The sequence below is a fragment of the Apodemus sylvaticus genome, chromosome 6, assembly GCF_947179515.1.
Source record: "Apodemus sylvaticus chromosome 6, mApoSyl1.1, whole genome shotgun sequence".
In the NCBI taxonomy this organism is placed as follows: Eukaryota; Metazoa; Chordata; class Mammalia; order Rodentia; family Muridae; genus Apodemus; species Apodemus sylvaticus.
This window is the reverse complement of record NC_067477.1, coordinates 59,239,465-59,259,851: the sequence shown is the minus strand read 5'-3', so window position 1 is coordinate 59,259,851 and position 20,387 is coordinate 59,239,465.

Below are 20,387 nucleotides of genomic sequence, written 5' to 3'. Positions count from 1 at the left end.
TACTATTTTTATTTCTTCAATGATCCAGTTAGCATTAAGTAGAGAGTTTTTCAGCTTCCATGAGTATGTAGGTTCTCTGTTGTTTCTGTTCTTGTTGAAGTCCAGCATTAAGCCATGCTGAGTTAATAATATGGAATGGGTGACTTCAATATCCTTGTATCTATTGAGGCTTGAATTATGACAAATTATATGGTTAATATTGGAGAAGATTCTGTGAATTGCTGAGAAGAAGCAATATTCATTTGTATTTGGGTGAAATGTTCTGATGATATCTGTTAGGTCCATTTAAATCATAACTTAGTTTCATTATTTCTTTGTTTAGTTTTTATCTCAGTCACCTCTCCTTTAGTGAGAGTGAGGTGTTGAACTCTCCCACTATTATTAATGTGTCAATTTTGATATATAATTCATGTTTTAGTAATATTTTATTATGAATGTGGACACACTAGTGTTTGGAACATCAGTATTCAGAACTGAGATGTTCTTTTGATGGATTTTTCCATTGATTGGTATGAAGTGTTCCTCCCTGACTCTTTTGATTACTATTGGTTGGAAGTGTATTTTATTAGATATTAAAATAGCTACTCCAGCTTGCTTCTTGGGTCTATTTGCTTAGAAAATGTATTTCCAGTCATTAATTCTGAGGTAATTTCTATCTTTGTTGCTGATGTATATTTCATGTATATAGCATGTAATGATGGATTCTGTTTTTGCATCCATTGTGTTAGCCTGTGTCTTTTTATTGGGGAATAAAGTCCATTGAAGTTGAGAGATATTTGTGACCAATAATTGTTAATTCCTGTTTTTTTGATGTTGGTGATATTAGTGTTGTTCTCTCTTCCTCCCTCCCCCCTCTCTCTTTCTAATTTTCTCTGTCTGTCCCTCTTTGCATGAGTGTGTGTGTGCTTGTCTTCTTTTGAACTTAATTATGTGATATTATCGATTTCTTATTTTTTCTTGAGAGTAGTTAGCCTCATTGGGTTGGTTGGAGTTTTCCTTCTAGTATCCCATGTAGGACTAGATTAGTTGAAAAACATCAATTTTGCTCTTGTCATAGAATATCTTGGGTTCACCACCTATGGTGATTGAAAGTTTTACAGGATATAGTAGTCTGTGTGTACTCTTAAGATCTGGAAGACATTTGTCCAAGCCCTGCCATCTTTTAGGGTCTCACTTGAGAAGTTGGGTATAATTCTGACACTTCTGCCCTTACATGTTATTTTTCCCTTTTCCTTTGCAGCTCTTAATAGTCTTTCTTCTGTACATTTAGTGTTTTGATTAATTTTTTACTCGATATATTCTTAATTTACATTTCAAATGATTTCCTCTTTCCTGGATCTCACCTCCCTGAAAGTCCCATAATCCCTCTTCCCTCCCCCTCTTCCCCAATCAACTCCTTCCCGCTTCCCTGTCCTGGTATTCCCCTACACTGCTGCACTGAGCCTTTACAGGACGAGGGGCTTCTCCTTCCTTCTTCTTGGGCATCATATGTTATGTGAATTTTTTTTCTGGTTATTTCAAGCTTCTGGGATAATATCCACTTAACAGTGAGTTCCTACAATGTGTGTTCTTTTGTGATTGGGTCACCTCACTCAGGATGACATTCTCCAGTTCCACCCACTTGCCTAAGAATTTCATCAATCTATTGTTTTTAATAGTTGGGTAGTATTCCATAGTTTAAAAATACCACATTTTCTGTATTCATTCCTTCGTTGAGGGACATCTGGGTTCTTTTCAGCTTCTGACTATTATAAATAGGGCTGCTATTACAATAGTGGAGCATGTGTCCTTATTACATGCTAGAGAAATCCTCTGGGTATAAACCCAGGAGTGGTATAGAAGGGTCCTCCAGTGGTATTATGCCCAGTTTTCTGAGGAACCACCAGACTGATTTCCAGAGTGGTTGGACCAGCTTGTAACCCCACAAGCAGTGGAGAAGTGTTCCTCTTTCACCAAATCCTTTCAAGCTCCTGTTTTCTCCTGAGTTTTTGATCTTAGCCATTCTGACTGGTGTGAGGTGAAATCTCAAGGTTATTTTGATTTGCATTTCTCTGATGACTAAGGATGTTTAACATTTCTTTAGGTGCTTCTCAGCCATTCGGTATTCCTCAGGTGAAAATTCTTTGTTTAGCTTTGTATTCCATGTTTTTAATAGGGTTATTTGGCTGTCTTGGGTCTAACTTCTTGAGTTCTTTTTATATATTGCATATTACCCCTCTGTCAGATGTAGGGTTGGTAAAGTTCCTTTCCCAATTTGTTGGTTGCTGTTTCATCCTATTAACAATATCCTTTGCCTTATAGAAACTTTGTTATTTTATGAGGTTCCATTTGTCAATTCTTGATCTTAGAGCCATCTTGCCAAAGGCAATATACAGATATAATGCAATCCCCATCAAAACCCCAACTCAATTCATTGAGTAAGAAAGAGCAATTCTCAATTTCATCTGGAATAACAAAAACCCCAAGATGGCTAAAACTATTCTCAACAGTAAAAGAACCTCTGGGGGACTCAGTGTCCCAGACCTCAAGCAATACTACAAAGCAATAGTAATAAAAACTGCATGGTATTGGTACAATGATAGGCAAGTGGACCAATGGAATAGAATTTAAGACTCAGAAATGAATCCACACACCTATGGTCACTTGATCTTCAACAAAGGAGCAGAAAACATCCAGTGGAAAAAAGATAGCCTTTTCAACATATGGTGTTGGTTCAATTGGAGGTCAGCATGCAGAAGAATGCGAATTGATCCATTCTTATCTCCTTGTACTAAGCTCAACTCCAAGTAGATCAAAGACCATCACATAAAAGCTGCCACACTGAAACTAATAGAAAAGAAACTGGGGACGACCCTTGAGGACATGGGCACAGGGGGAAAGTTCCTGTATAGAACACCAATAGCTGATGCTCTAAGATCAAGAACTGACAAGTGGGACCTCATAAAATTATAGTTTCTGTAAGCCAAAGGACACCTTCAAAAGGACAAAACAGCAACCAACAAATTGGGAAAAGATCTTCACCAACATCATCAGAGGGCTAATATCCAAGATATAAAAAGAACTCAAGAAGGTAGACTCCAGAGAGCCAAATAACCCTATTAAAAAATGGGTTACAGAGCAAAACAATGAATTTTCACCTAGTATTTTGATTAATATGTGGCAGAAACATTTTGTTTTCTGGCCAATCTGTTTGGTGTTCTGTAACCTTTTTGTACTTTTATAGCCATCTCTTTTTCTTAGGTTAGAAATATTTTCCTCTATGATTTTCTTCTATGGTTTTCTGGGCCATTGAGCTGAGAATCTTCTCCTTCTATTCTTATATTTTTAGGTTTGTTCTTTCCACAGTGTCCCAAATTTCCAGGCTGTTTTATGTTAGGGCCATTTTAGATTGTGCATTTTCTTTGACAGCTCTATTGACTTGTTCTATTTATCTTCTGTGCCAGAGATTAGTATTTACATTTCATTTGTTCTGTTACTGATACTTATGTTTTCTTTCCTGTTCCTTTTCCTAGGTTTTATGTCTGTCTTCAGGAGGGAAACAGGTTGTCCTTTCTTTATTGCTTATATTTCCATTTTTATGTCATGTTTTATTCATATTCTTAACCTGTTTGATTGTATTTTCATGTATTTCTTTATAATTATTTGCTTCCTCTTTTAATGCCTCTAATTGATTGAATATATTTTCCTATATTTCTTTAAGAGATAAATACATTTCCTTTTTAAATACCTCTATCATATTTATAAGATTAGATATACTATCATTTTGCAGTTCTTCAGTTTCTTTTTTAAGATTATATTTATTTTATATATGTACCTACTATACTATATTTTTGTATGTACCTACTATACTAAATTTTATGTATGTACCTACTATACTATATTTTATGTATGTACTGTCACTGCCTTCAGACACAGCAGAACAGACTAGAAGAGGGCATCAGATCCCATTACAGATGGTTGTGAGCTACCGTGTGGTTCCTGGGAATTGAACTCAGGACCTCTGGAAGAGCAGTCAGTGCTCTTAAACACTGAGCCACCTCTCCAGCCCCCCTTCAGTTTCATTAGGATAGCCAAGGCTTACTGTACTTGGATAGCTGTGCTCTAGTGATGACATATTGCCCTGGCTTTTGTTTGTGTTCATGGGCTGTACTTTATGCCTCTGGTTTTCCTTGGTGTTGGCTGAATGATCCGGATGAGTGGAGGATTTCTTGCAAAGGAAGAGGCACAAAGTCTTGAGCCAGATAATGGAAATGAGGTGACATTACACTGTGGGCTGTGACTCAGGTAGACCACACTGGCTAGGGATTTGTGGAGCAATTTGCCAGGCTGTTTGTTCTTGTCCACCAAACCCCACAAGCCTCCATGGGGATGGGGTGAGCAGGATGCTCTTGGGGTCCTGCATGGTCCCTGGGGTCCAAAGAACAAGGCCAGAACCAGATAATTGAGGGGCTTGAGGATCTCACTTCTTCAAGCTGTGCTCCAGGCATACCAGACTGAGTGCCTGTGTGATACTGCCACTTTTAGAGAATTTAGAATCACCTGGATGTTTCCTTTCTTTTTCTTTTTTCTTTCTTTTCTGCATCTTGGTTGCTGAGATTAAAGTCATTAAAAGCATGAAACTTCCCATGCCTGGCTTTGGGAAATAAATTTCAATGCAGTGTTGTCAAGACTAGGTTGGTCAATATGCATACCTATTGGGATTTTTAATTAATTGATTAATTAAAGTAGGTATACCCACCCCGAATGGGGAAGCATCATTTCATGGGCTCATGCAATGATAGATACACACAGTACATCTGGGTCAGTATTATATCACACTATCCTCACTGTGATATTTCTCTCAAGCACCTATTTTGCCTTCCTGACAATTACTGACCATAAACTTCAATCATTAACTAAAATAAACTCTTTCTCCTCTGAGCTGCTTCCCCAAGTTGTCATAGTAAAGGTACAGAACATTAGTACAACATGTAAACAAAATTTACAAAAATTAAAAACAGACAAAATCATTGAAAGCATTTTGTTATAAATATATGTTTAGTAAAACATACCAAAAATTATTTATATTTTTATCTTGAGTGATTTTCAAGGTAGTTTATACACATTTTCCTTTCCTTTATACAAATTTATTTAGTAGCATATCAGGAACTTTCAAAAACTTCCTTCTTAGATACATAGGAAAGGTAATTCCTTTTGTTTGTTTATAAGGTCCCTTATTATCATGTCCCAAATAAATCATAACTTTTAAAGGTGTAATGAGTTCTTCATATGAGGACTAAGATATAAAGAGTATGTCAAGATTCTGACAGAGCTTTTCTCAGCCAAATTCTACTGTATATGTAAGACTTCAAGTGAAAATGAAGTCCATAAATATGTTTATAGATACGCTAATTTTAGCTTCAAGTATAGATATCCACCAGTATTTGTAGATTATGCAGGAGGATTCAAGCCATAATTTTTAGCCAACACTGAAACTAATATAACATGTGTAGAATATTGTGTTCTGAAAAATTATTTATATTTGTGTCTTGTTTCCCACATAGACCAAAATAATCATTACAATGTCAAGGTAATGATTTTAATAACTGAAGAATAAGAGGCCCTGCATTAGAAAGGGACGGTATGGAAGGATACAGAAATGGGGAAAGGTGAGGTGTAAATAATAAATTATAATCAGGTATGAGATTGTCTAAAATCATAAAATAAATGTAAAAAGGAACAACATTTCAGCACAGAAAATAAGAATTATGAGGTAAATGAGCATATTATTTAGTAAGAAAAGGACTGTTCACAAAAATTACTTGAAAAGAAAACAAATGTTGAAGGCAAGCACAAAGGGAAAGACTTACTTCTAATTAAAAAATATTAAGACTACTGAATTTATAAGTATTGTATCATAAAATGCATCAAGATAAATAAATAGGGACTGCAGAGGAACAATGGCAAGGAACCTCTATAGCACAGAGTGAGGAAAACAGTGCTATGATAAAACACAAATAAAAGAATAAAATGAAATAAAGCCTTTGTCAAAATGCTACAGAACTGACCACGTTCCTAACAAATTTTAGACTATTACAAATATCTACTCAGAATGGGATATAGTCTGAGAAAAATATCTAAATTGCAAACAAAGAGTCTTAAAACACATATGAAATATATATAAATTGCTTAAATGGAAAAATACTTTGCTGAATATATATGTTTTTAAACTATACTAACCTCAGAGGATAGTGGATCAATAGCCATAAAACCTTAAGTAAGTGAACATACTACAAATTAGAAAACTAGAATAAATTTATTTTTAGGAAAACATACTTCACCTTATTCAACTGAATTAACAATTGCAGTGTACTTAACAAAAATAGATATGAAAATCCAGTAAATGAAAAAGATTTTGAATTGTTTTTAATTAACAGACACATTAAATGCACTCATGAGGCATGAGTGCTTCTAAAAGCAGGCCAGTTAATAACATTTTAAGGCTATTGCATCCCTAAGAATAACTAAAAATGTACCTTAGATGGATTGCATCCCCTCAGAGATTTTTGTGTGTTTTAATTTGCATCCCTCTAAGAGATGAACATCAACACAAGGCAAGGGTATGTCACAGTGCAGATTTCTCTAGTAAATATTTCTTCCTTTTTAATAATTCCTAACCTCCTCACTCCAACCTACAAGAGCACTTAACTTTCTATTGTTTATTCAAGTGCACTGACATATAAATATTAGAGCATGCTTTTTTCAATTTCTACTTTATAGTTTTTTAGTAAGAGAAAATACCAAAATCATGCTTGATGCTAAATACTGAGGGGAAAGTATCTGAACGTATGACATTGACTCAAAACTTACTATCTTGATATGTGAATAACCATTTTATATAACTAACAAGTTAATTATAGTTGTGATATTTTTAAAAATAAATCCCAGAAAAACAGTTATTTATGTATCATAGTAGACTGAATAATAAGTAGTATCAGGATGGTAGTTTCAGGATGAAAATTAATTTCAGTCATGCATATAGTTTCTCTGCATCTCCCGAAATGTATAGTGCTGTTGAACTCAGCTTATCGTACTGTGTTATTTTATTTACTTGATTTTATTTTGGTGGTAATGAAACTTTACTTACATTCACCAAGCCCTGGTGCTGAGCTACAACATCAGTCCTTTTCTTTTTTGGTTATACTTTCAATATTGAGCTATGGTTTTGCTAACCATTCCATCTAGCTCCCAAAATAACCTTTACAGCTCTCGATAGCCTAGGCAAGAAAAGAATTTACCATCAAGCTGTCTCAGCTTCTCAAGTAGCCAAGATAATAGGCTTGTAACACTCACAAGTAAAACTGGCTTATTTTGTTCTTCCTTAGTACAGTTTGGATAGAATGCAACTCTTTTGCCTCAAGTGAAAAGTACTTATGTTCTTTTCATTATTTAACAATATCAGTTCATGTGACTCACTTTATCATTGTTTGAGAGGTAATTCTTCATGAGTATATGAAGTGCTCAACTCAGTTGTTATACTATGAATAAGATACTAGAAATAAAATGTTTTCATTGGCCTATGAATAAATCACAAAATAATTTCATAATATTTCCTGAACAATATTACTACAGTAAAATTTTAGTCATAGAGCTGCTAGATTCAAAGTGTACCTAACCATTCAGCCTATTTTATCATAATCTAAGTCCTGATTTCTATAAAATCATTGAAACAGTGCAATCAATCTTATTGTATAGAAATTCTGAAAAAAAATTTAATTTAGGCATCAGAAGAATAATATTGTTAAGCATAATAAATGTTTTAAATATCTGTATAATTATTATTTTAATCTAAAATTTAAAAATAAGTAAGGCATTTAGAAATGCTGAAAATTTTACTATTTTTGCAAATATTAATATTTTATATATTCATATTAAAGAAATCTTTTACCCTTCTTTTTTATTAATGCTCTTCTTTACAAAAACATAAATTTCCAAAGTAAAGCTGTTTATTGTTAATAATAATTTTGAAGTTTAAAAATATTATAAACATAATTAAGTCAAATATTAGTTGCTGTATACTATCACACACAAACATACACATACTCATACATATAGACTAAACACTTTTGTTCATTTATTGTCACTTTCTTTCTTCGCAGAGTCAATGGCATGCACATATTTTCTGTTAATAATTTCAACTTTTCTTACCACCACATGATTGACATAATTGATTTTTAAAATTTTTGTGGTTATTTTCTCTCATTTACAATACTCAAATACATGAACCTTATGTCTAAAAGAACATAAGGAACATGTAATGTTTCCTAGCTTGTTGCTTTTAACAGTTAGTCTTAAGTAATCCTGTAGATATAACAAATCTGTAAACTAGATGTCAGCTTGGTGTTTTTGTGGGACTCCTAACAGTGGGACCAGGTATATCTTTGCCCTGCTCCTGGGATTCTTTCTTTCCTATTGGGTTGCCTTATTCATCCTCAATATGATGGCTTTTGCCTGGCCTTATTATTGCTTGTTTGTCTTGTTTAGCTGTCATCTCTTAGAGACCTCTTATTTTCTTTTGATTGTAATTTTATTTATTTATTTTTATTTTTCATTAATTATTTTTATACATTCCATATTTTGTTCCCCACCCCACCAACCCTTGTCCACCCTCTGACTGTTCTGCACCCCATACCTCCTCCCTACCCCTGTTCAGGTGGATGTCCCTACCCCCAAGCCACCTGACTACTAAACTCCCTGGGGCCTCCAGTCTCTTGAAGGTTAGGTACATGATATTTGAATGAACACAGAACAAGCAGTCCTCTATTGTATGTTTGCTAGGGTCTGCGTATCAGCTGATATTTGCTACCTCTTTGGTGGTCCAGTGTTTGAGAGATCCCAGGGGTCCAGATTAATTGAGACTGCTGGTCTACCTATGGTGTCATCCTCAGCTCCATTCAGCCTTCTCTAATTCAACATTATGGCTCAGCTTCTTGTGTTCATTGATTTGGTTGGGTGCAAATATCTGCATCTGATTCTTTCAGCTGCTTGTTGGTTCTTCCAGAGTGCTGTCATGCTAGGTTCCTTTTTGTGAGTGTTCCATAGCCTCAGTAATAGTATCAGGCCTTGGAACCTCCCCTTGAGATGGATCCCATTTTGAGCCTTTTTCTGAGCCTTATTTTCATCAGACTCCTCTCCATTTCCATCCCTATAATTCTTTCAGACAGGAACAACTATGTTTTGACTGTGGGATGGCCCCCTCTACTTCATTTGAAGCCCTTTTAATGAATTGTGAATTATTATACAGCAAGTGACATAAATACTATGTGTGTGTGTGTGTGTGTGTGTGTGTGTATCATCAAATAATTTATTCATTTATTTTTTATTTAGTATAGTTTTTGAGAGAGAGTCTTGCTATATAGCCCATGGTACCTATATCTCATTGTGTTGTATCATATTTCAGAGTACAGGGATTACAAGAATAAGCTACTGATAAAAATGACTTTAATTGATATTTTAGGGACAAGAGACATAAAGCATATTCAGATTATGAATGTAAACCTGGACTTGGAATGAATAACGTTTTCATAATGCAGTTCTTGTGTTGTTTTTTGACCTGCTCTATGTAAAGTTTCTTTCCTAAGCATGAAATATTATGCAGACATTGTATATAGAAAGATTAGGTAACATATATTATTTATATAAATGTATTAATACTTATGTTTTGAGTATTAAATCTTATCATATATCCTGAGACTTAGACAAATTTAAAACCTATTTTAAGATGAATTATTTTACTAAGAAATTTGAAATGTTTCACTTTTGAATTAATATTTAGATATAACAAATATCTACATCATTAGTGTATTCATCTATTACTATGATCACATAAAAGCATAGAATTATAAGTATAAACAAAATTTAAATATTTACATTTTTAAAAACACCTTACTGTTTCAGTAAGAGTTGAATTCTTATTTAAATATTATTTCCATGTTATAATTATACTTCCATATTTTAACTATTAACCAAAAGTTTAATTGGCTAACAATAATATAAAGTAAGTTTCAAAGAGATGGACTAATATTAGTTTTGATTTGGAGACTATATTATATTTAAAAAACAAATAGAGATGCATTTAAATAAAACAAAATTATCTTTTAGCAAACTTAGTTTTATGATATTTTAATGTATAGTTTAACTAATATATACATAAAATTTTTAACCCCATGAATATATTATTTAATTAATTATTAACTTAAAAGAGTCATTAATAAACTGGGCTTAATTTATTAATTAGTATTTGAATATAATAAAATGTCAGGCATAGCATATTCCACAATGCTTTAAGAGAGGCTATTAATTTAAAAAGGACATTTTAAATTAATTAGGTAAAAGGCAATATCTCATGTTCTTTCAATTCTTTTGCAGCACGTGAATGTTTAATAGACTGGTCATATTTGGACTTGCATTTCACTTCACTAAGATTGTTTCTGTAATTCAAAAGCTCTAGGTCACTAAAGATTAAACTTAAGTAAATATTCAATTGAATTGTTTCTTTATTTGTAGACCTTATCATTAATATTTGTGTATTCTTAATATATCTGTAGCTTTAAATTTTAGAAGCTGATTCATTGATGTTTTTAATTCTTTTGTGTTAGTTCAAAGCCTGCAAAACTGAAACAAAATATCATCATAAAAAGAAATTATTAGAGATCAAGACAAATAAATGGGCCTGTAAACTAACCATTTCTTATAGGATTATTAAAAAGTTCATCAATGTTTGGGGGCTTAGAATATAAATGGACAGATAAGAAATAGTATTTATCAGAGTTTTTGGTTGTGTCTAATTTGGTAAGATCTCCTTGAGGATTTTGGGAATTAAGCTGGGCATACCTGTGGTGTGGACGACAGAGTAAAATGTTATTTGACTAATATCATCAACAGTCTATAATGTGGTATCCATCTAGGTAATTCTTTCCTTTCCATGCCTCCCACAGTGGCACACTAATAACATGTATACATTTTATTTTGTTTTAGATGCATTCAAACTGACACATTTCTTTATTAAGAGGACAAGAGAAAGCATGCGAAATCTGACATCTCAATTTTTAAGACAGAAAATAGACTTTTTTTTATACACTGTATTCTTACTATAGCTGTTTTTCTTCCAAAACCTCCCAGATCATCCTCGCTTCCACTTCTACCAAAATCTATAACTTTCTTTTCCTTCTCTAATTAGAAAAAAAAGAGTCATCTAAAAATAATAATAAAATAAAAAAGATAAATACAAAGATACAAACAATAGGATAAAACAAACAGAAACTAAGAGGTCAAAGCAACAGCACAAGATACACATTCAGATCCTGAGAAACACACATTCACACACAGAAAAACCTCATAGAAACAAAGTACGAAACTATAATATATATGCAGATAAAATTCTCAGATAAAGCATTGTGAGACAAACAATAAGATCAACAAAAACAGCAAACCAAGAACAAAACAAAAAGAAAGAACAACAACAAAAATGTAAACAAAAACAACAGCCAAAAATACCATTGGATTTGTTGTAGAACTTGGCTAGAGGGATGTTTTTCACACCCACAGAGACTCGATTAGAGAAAACTAATTTTTACGTTTCAAATGTTAACATCCTGGAGCTTACCAAGATAAAGTAGGGAATACCAAGGGCTGTTTCCATGTCCACTGCTCTTTTTAGTGTTCTCAGGTAACCTCTGTATGCCCAGAATAATTGGGAAGGGTGATCTGCCTCCCGCTTGAGGAGACATAAGTACAGAGGTTCGAAATCTCAGCCTCCAGTAGGCTGTAATGGAAAAATACAAATATTTGGAGAAGGAAGTGAGTGAGAGGCCACCCAAAGCAGCCACTGCAGACTTGGAGGACTGACAAAACAGAAAAAATAAAGACACACAGGATGTTTGCAGGTGAATACAGTGCAGAAAGAACCCAGCCAGTCCCTAGGAGGACATGAGTATGTCTCTTAGAATGTTAAATGACTGTTAATCAAAACGCTAGACATGCTTAACATTTGTACACACTTGTACAGTCAGCCACAAGACAACTTTTACTTTGAATAAAATGTTTCTCCATTTCATGTTCAAGAAATTATCTATAAAACTTCAAGAAGTCATGAATTCTAGACAGTCTGTTGGTGTAGGTTAGTATTCAAAAGAAATGATAAATTCTTCAGAAACAGCTTTCATTTGTTAACTGTCTTTGTAGGACAGGGATCAAGCCTCCTATCACAAGCAAACTGAAAGAAGCTGCTGCATTAGCTTTCAGTGAGAGGATCTTGATTAATATCCACTTCGCAGGAGCATAGATACCAATTTTAAGCTTGTACCTTGAAGAACTTGTTGGTATGATACCAGAAAATATGAGAGTATACTTTTCCAACACAGCTTGTAGCCTCTTAGTGATATTCTTCTGGACAAATGAGACTACAAAATTACCCAAGTCCTCTTCAGACCTAAAGCAGATGAAAAGGACTCTGGTCTGACCCTCTGGTTGGCATATGTAGTTGTACCACCCTTCCACATAATCACTCTATCACAGCCAGGGCAATTTCTTATTCCTCCTAAAATATGCAACCTGAAAGACTTTCTATTTACTAAACCTGCATTGTTTCTGATAAATGTTTCAGGAAACAGTTTGTGTCTTGTTAAAACTTGAATAAAATTAGAAGCCATCCACAAGAGGAACTCATATAAAAAATAGTAACAGTCATAATTGGATCAAATGAAGAAATTAAAAGGTTCACAAATCCAGCATCAGAGGGGAGTACCAGGACAGAGAAATGAATGGGGGTGATTGGGGAATGGATGGAGAGAAGAGGGCTTATGGGACATATGGGGAGGGGGGAACTGGGAAAGGGGAAAGCATTTGGTATGTAAACAAAGAATATGGAAAATAAAAAGAATTTTAAAAAAGATTCACAAATGACTTCTGGTGACTTCTGGTGCTGTATATTTTAATATATCACTTTCACTGATTTCAGAACATTTGCTATTACAGAAAATTATATGGGTATTTTAACTACTATTACAATAATATTAATAATTATAACACAGACTAGAAAAATGCAGTTTTTCAAAATATCAGTGAAAAATGAAATCAGTGGAAATTTTTGGTTCAAAAAAAAAACAAAAAATGTATTAAATCGATATATATTATATTTTTTAATCTTTGAAAAGGAACCCGTTGATGGATGATTGAGAATGATGGAAAGGCTATCCAGAGTGTGTCCTACATGGAGATTCATCCTTTAAACAGTCACCAAACCCTGACACTATCATGGATGCCAAGAAGTGCTTGCTGAAAGAAGCCTGTTAGGACTGTCTCCGGAGGGGCCCTCCCAGAGCCTGACAGAAAAAGAGGCAGATGCTAGCAGCCAACCATTGGGCTGAGTGTGGGATCCTCAATGGAGGAGTTGGAGGGAGGACTTGAGGATCTGAAGGCATTTGTAGCCTCATGGGAAGAACAATGATGTCGGCCAACCAGACCCCTGCAGGTCTCCCAGGGACTAAGCCATCAACCAAGGGGTACACATAGTTCCAGCCACAATTGTGGCAGAGGAATTCCTTGTTGGGCATCAGTAATGGGAGAGGTCCTTGGTCCTATGAAGGCTCGATAGGTGCCCCAGCATAGGGAAATCAAGGGAGAGTGGGTAGGGAGGATTGGGTTGGGTGGAAGGGCATCTTCTTGGAGGCAGGGGGAGGGAGGGTGGGTTGGGGCTGTCTGGGAGGGGGGAAACTGGGAAAAGGTATAACATTTGAAATATAAATGAAGAATATATTCAATAAAAGAAGAGAGAAGGAATGATACCTCACAAACAGGAAGAATATCGGATTTATTTTGTAAAATTTCTATTTTCCCCATTGGTCTTTTAAAAGTTAGTGTATTTAAACTTATTCCATCTAATGAGTGTTTCTCAGCCAGCGGACCACAACCCATTTTGAGTCAAAAGATTGTTTCACAGAGGTTGAGTATTAAATATTTATATTATGATTTATAAGTGCAGCAAAGTTTCAGTTATGAAGTATCAACAAAAATACTTTATGGTTGAGAATAACCACAACATGAGGAATTGTGAAAAAAAAAAAAAAAAGGGTTGCAGCATTAGAAAGGTTGAGAACTGCCAATCAAACTGAATCTACAACAACATCAGTGAAACTATTTAATAAATATGTTTGAAATCATACGTATTATGTAGGCAATTAATTCCACAGAACCTGTTTAAAGTATATAATGACAGTAGCTGGAACTGTCTATTATCTAATGAAGATAATTGTTAATGACTGAGAAGACTGTGATCAGTGGAATCCTGGACTGATTCTATTGCTGTAATAAACACCTTTAACAAAAACACATTTGGAAGGAACTAAGACATGCATAGGTTCAAAGAAGTCAAAATCCCAGTGCTAAGACAGAAAATAGTAACAAATTTTTACCTCAACCAATAGAATATTTGCAATAAAAATTTTCTGGAAAAGCAAAATAATTATTATATAATGGGTATATGTCGACTATACTTCAGGTCAGGCCACATATCAAGAGTAGCTGACCAACAAGTTTTTCATTTTCAGGGAGACTTGCTTGTTTTATTTTTGTGTGTGTCTAGTATATTATATTTTATTTGATCTGTTTTCATTCTCATCTTTTTGTTTTTTATTCATTTTACATTTCAGAGATAGAATACTCAACTTGGTGGGTAGAAATGTGTAGAGGATCTGGGATTAGTTCAGGCAGAGAAAATAATTGATCAAAATAGATTGTATAAATATAACTGTAAATAAAATAGTCTAAATAAATTATTATTGTTAATTTTTAAAATTAAAATTTAAGAGAATTTATTTTATAGGAATTTAAAAAAATTAAATTATTTAAATGAGTTTACTCCCAAATATGTGCCAAGGATATGTGAATGTCAATTCTTATTGAAATTAAATTATTCTTATTTATTTAAGTCATACATGGGAAGACATGATTTACAGTTAACGAATACCTCTGTAGTGGTTATATTTTGAGAAAGGACAAATAAATTGCCTATATGAAATTTTGTATTTATCCAACAGCTGACTGGTAGATTGAAATTTTGTATATCTGACATCTGACTGCTGTCAATGTTTTCATAATAACAAATTAATATTTTATGTTAATATGCAAATGTTTACATACTAGGGATTGTATATAATAATTGAAAATATGAAGTATATGGAGGGCTTCCAGGTTCATATATCCATATGTTTTTACAATAGTGTTTCTGAAAATATTTTTATTTGATATATTCTTTATTTACATTTCAAGTGATTTTCCGTTTCTTGGATACCCCCTCCCTGAAAGTCCCATAAGCCCCCTTCCTTCTCCTGTTACACAATCCACCCCTTCCTACTTCCGTGTCCTGGTATTCCTCTACACTGCTGCACTGAGCCTTTCCAGAACCAGGGGCCACTCATTCCTTCTTTTTGGGCATCATTTGATATGTGAATTGTTTTGTGGGTATTCCAAGCTTCTAGGCTAATATCCATTTATCACTGAGTGCATACTATGAATATTCATTTGAGACTGGGTTACCTCACTTAGGATGATGTTCTCCAGTTCCATCCATTTGTCTAAGAATTTCATGAATTCATTGTTTCTAATGACTGAGTAGTACTCCATTGTGTATATATACCACATTTTCTGTATCCATTCCTCCGTTGAGGGACATCTGGGTTCTTTCCAGCTTCTGACTACTATAAATAGGGCTGCTATGAACATAGTGGAGCATGTATCCTTATTACATGCTGAGGAATCCTCTGGGTATGGCCCAGGAGTGATATAGCAGGGTCCTCCAGAAGTATCATCCCCAGTTTTCTGAGGAACCTCCAGACTGGTTTCCAGAAGGTAGTACCAGCTTGCAACCCCACCAGCAGTGGAGGAATGTTCCTCCTTCTCCACATCCTCACCAGCACCTGTTTTCTCCTGAATTTTTTATCTTAGCTATTCTGACTGGAGTGAGGTGAAATCTCAGGGTTGTTTTGATTTGCATTTTCCTGATGACTAAGGATGTTGAACATTTCTTTAGGTGCTTCTTAGACATTTGATATTCCTCAGGTGAAAATTCTTTGTTTAGCTCTGTACCCCATTTTTCTGGGGGATATTTGGCTCTCTGAAGTCTACCTTCTTGAGTTCTTTGTATATCTTGGATATAAACCCTCTGTCAGATGTAGTGCTGGTAAAGATCGTTTCCAAATGTGTTGGTTGCTATTTTGTCCTTTTGATAATGTCCTCCTGCAAATATTTTTAAATTGTCTGTAATAAAATGCCAAACAGCAGAACTAATTATTTGCTCCATAGTCTCTGTAGTTATGATCATTTCATGTGGAGTTAATTTGCATATTTCAACAGCAAAGGAGCCTTGAGATATGGCTCTCTAATGTCTAATATCCACAATTTCCCAATAGATGCCCAAGAAGTTTATTTGAAGTGACAGTCTATTTGCATTGACAACTTTGTCCATAAATCACTTCTTCAGTCTCATTACATAAACTTTAATATTATCAAAAATTGGAATTTATTTTCTTTTAAATATTTTTGCATTTTTATTTAATTTTCGATACAATATATTTTGATCATATCCTTTTCCTTCTACAACTCCTCTAACATTATCCCCTCCTCCCTACTTACCTATTACCCTGCTTTCTCTCTGTGCATCTTTCTCTCAAAAACAAAACCAAAAATTTAAAGCAACTAATAAAAAATCATATATGACAACAAATAAATAAAAATCCCAAGCATAACAAAACAAAAATACCACAAAGTATCACAAAGATCAATATTGTGTTGGTGATGTATTCTGTAGCTGCCTGCAGCTACTACAAACTGGGTTGCTGGAACCAAAGCTGAGGGAAGGGGTGAAAGAAGACCAGGACAAACAATATTTTAAGGCGGTCAGACCTTTTAACAGTTTGGGCAAGCTCCTGGTGGTCCTTGGCTCAGGCAACTGGGTGGGTCACCTGTTTAACTCAGGAATTCTTATATCAGGAAGAACAATGAACTTAACCTTTACTCTGAGCTTCTCCACCCTAGGTATATATCCCTTTGTTAATTACCAGTTACTGCAAGAAGATGCTTCTCTAAGGAGGCTTGAGCAATGCTATGATACTTAAATATAGCTATATATCATAAGGAGTCATTTTATTGCTATGTTTAATTAGCAGAACAATACTTTTAAATATTTTCCTTAATTCTATAATAATTTAATACAATATGTTTCCATCATCCTCAAAGGACCAGAGACATTGGTGGGGATGGGAAGAAGAGGCTTTGATAAAGACTGTTACATTTATGGATGATCACTCTGAAGCCTCTATATATGTTCATTGACTAATTGTTTATCTTTGTATTAATTGTCATCTCCTGAACGATGAAGTTTCTCTAATGAGGATTGAGAGTTGCACTGATCTATGGACATAACAATAAGTCATTAGAAATCAATTAATTCAATAAAGCAATTACTTTGTCCAGTTAGCAACAAAGTAGCACAGGTTCTCCCTAAGGACTACAAGTTCTTGTTAATAATACCAGGTACAAGCTTCTGGTCAAGAAGCAAGCCATAAACCTGCCTAAACTCCTAGCACGCCAGTACACCTATCTTCCCAAGCAAGTTGTTATTGTAGACGAGAAGGTGTATACCTTGGTGAGAATGAAGAAAAGGCCAGATTAAGAAAAAAATATTTATGCAGATAATAAAAGTTCAGAGGATTTATGAACTTCCTAAATAAAATTCCAAACTCTTACAGAAAGAGCTTGGTAGAAAAACAAGCAAACGAACAAACAAACAAACAAAATTATAACATGCAAAAACCAAACCTTTCAATGATTTAGATATATAAACTGGTATTAAGTAAATACTTGCTGTTACTAAAAGGGAGACTTTCCCAAATTAACTCTGAGTGAGAGAAGTCTAGAGTTTGCCCATGCTATTCAAATACTATAAAATTAATTATATCAATTGTTCAAGTGATTCTGGGTGTTATGCAAGGCCTTCAGAGTGGTAATACTGACCACCTAAAAATATATATAAAGAAACAAACTCTGAATCCCCTCATCTTATGTAGAATTATTTAAAATTTTTAGGAGAAAGTCATAGAGGATCTCAAGTTTTACATATCTTCTGGAAATCAAAAATGTAAGAAATCATGTCACCATTTCTTAGTATTAACTCTTTAGGGCGATAAATGTGCATAACACCAACACATTTATCAAATATAGATGTACTTGACCATTAAAATATAGCTGTCTTTTTTTAAATTTTATTCAATATATTTTTTATTTACATTTCAAATGATTTCCCCTTTTCATTGGTTATCTCTCTCTCTCTCTCTCTCTCTCTCTCTCTCTCTCTCTCTCTCACACACACACACACACACACACATACACACACACACACGTCTGAGTGTGTGGAGGAGTGTGTGTACATGCACAGATACAGATACATCATGATACATGTGTGGAGCTCAGAAAACAACTTATAAAAATGGTTCTTTTATTCAAACCACGTGGTGCCCCTTGATCAAACTCAGGTCATGAGTCTTGGATTTATCTTCCTTTTCCCACAGAGACCTCTTATACTGCTTTGCTTTAGGAGTCCAATACAAGAGTAACAGGCTTATACTTCCCAAATGTTTGAAACTCTTCATGTCAATTAAAAAACTTGAGCATTATATAAAATAGGTGTTGTTTTTCAATCAATGATAAGAAAACAAGGAAGTAGACACATGATATACTCTATGAGTGCCTTTGCTCCTTTAGAGATAATTGACACATACATGAATATTTATGTTCTACTATATATTTAGTAAAGAACATTTACTGTGGGATATGCTTTAGATAACACTAAAATTGATTAGATAGCTTCCATTGATTTTCAAATAGTTAACAAAGGAAATAATTTACACACACACACACACACACACACACACACACACAAATATCATGTCCTTAAACAAACCCTTGAAAGATAGGGAAGAAATTAAATTGTGTAAAGTCTCTTAAAATCTGCTTATATCTGCTGCCTCCCGCCAGTCAGTTACGAGGGCTCCATATTGGTTCTCGGTCGCCAGAGAAATCAGACTGAGGTACGCAAATATAACCCGAGACCAACATCGCGGGGGTCTAAGCCCGACGGGCGTTGGCCTGCACCCAGGCCCTGGGCTGATGGGTGGGGCCACCGGGGTGCAAACCCGGCCAGGAGGTTTTTTTCCTCCTGGGCCAGCGCGCACCACCACCATTTTGCCTAAGGGAAGCCAGGGAGACCTAGCAGGCAAAACCAAACCGGCTAACAGGCATAGCCAGAGGCGGACATAGCAGGGGTCTCAGACGATCAGGCCCTGGACTGCCCCCAGGTCCTGGGCTGCTCGGCAGGCCATCTGTGTGCCGACCCAGCCAGGAGCTTGTTTGCCTGGGCCGGCGAGCACCGCCGCCATTTTGCCTACGGGAAGCCAGAAAGACCTAGCAGGCAAAACCAAACCAGCTAACAGGCATAGCCCAAAGCGGACATAGCAGGGGTCTCAGACGGTCAGGCCCTGGACTGCCCCCAGGTCCTGGGCTGCTCGGCGGGCCATCTGTGTGCCGACCCAGCCAGGAGCTTGTTTGCCCGGGCCGGCGCGCACCACCGCCATTTTGCCTACCGGGAAGCCAGAGAGACCTAGCAGGCAAAACCAAACCAGCTAACAGGCATAGCCCAAGGCGGACATAGCAGGGGTCTCAGACGGTCAGGCCCTGGACTGCCCCCAGGCCCAGGACTGCTCGGTGGGCCATCTGTGTGCCGACCCGGCCAGGAGGTTGTTTATCGGGGGCCGTTTGCGCACCACCACCATTTTGCCTACGGGAAGCCAGAGAGACCTAGCAGGCAAAACCAAACCGGCTAACAGGCATAGCCCGAGGCGGACATAGCAGGGGTCTCAGACTGTCAGGCCCTGGACTGCCCCCAGGTCCTGGGCTGCTCGGTGGGCCCTCTGTGTGCTGACCCAGCCAGGAGCTTGTTTGCCCGGGCTGGCGCGCACCGCCGCCATTTTGCCTAAGGGAAGCCAGAGAGACTAGCAGACAAAACCAAACCAGCTAACAGGCATAGCCCAAGGCGGACAAAGCAGGGGTCTCAGACGGTCAGGCCCTGGACTGCCCCCAGGCCCTGGGCTGCTCGGTGGGCCATCTGTGTTCCGACCCGGCCAGGAGGTTGTTTATCCAGGCCAGTTTGCCCACCACCGCCATTTTGCCTACGGGAAGCCAGAGAGACCTAGCAGGCAAAACCAAACCAGCTAACAGGCATAGCCCGAGGCGGACATAGCAGGGGTCTCAGACGGTCAGGCCCTGGACTGCCCCCAGGCCCTGGGCTGCTCGTTGGG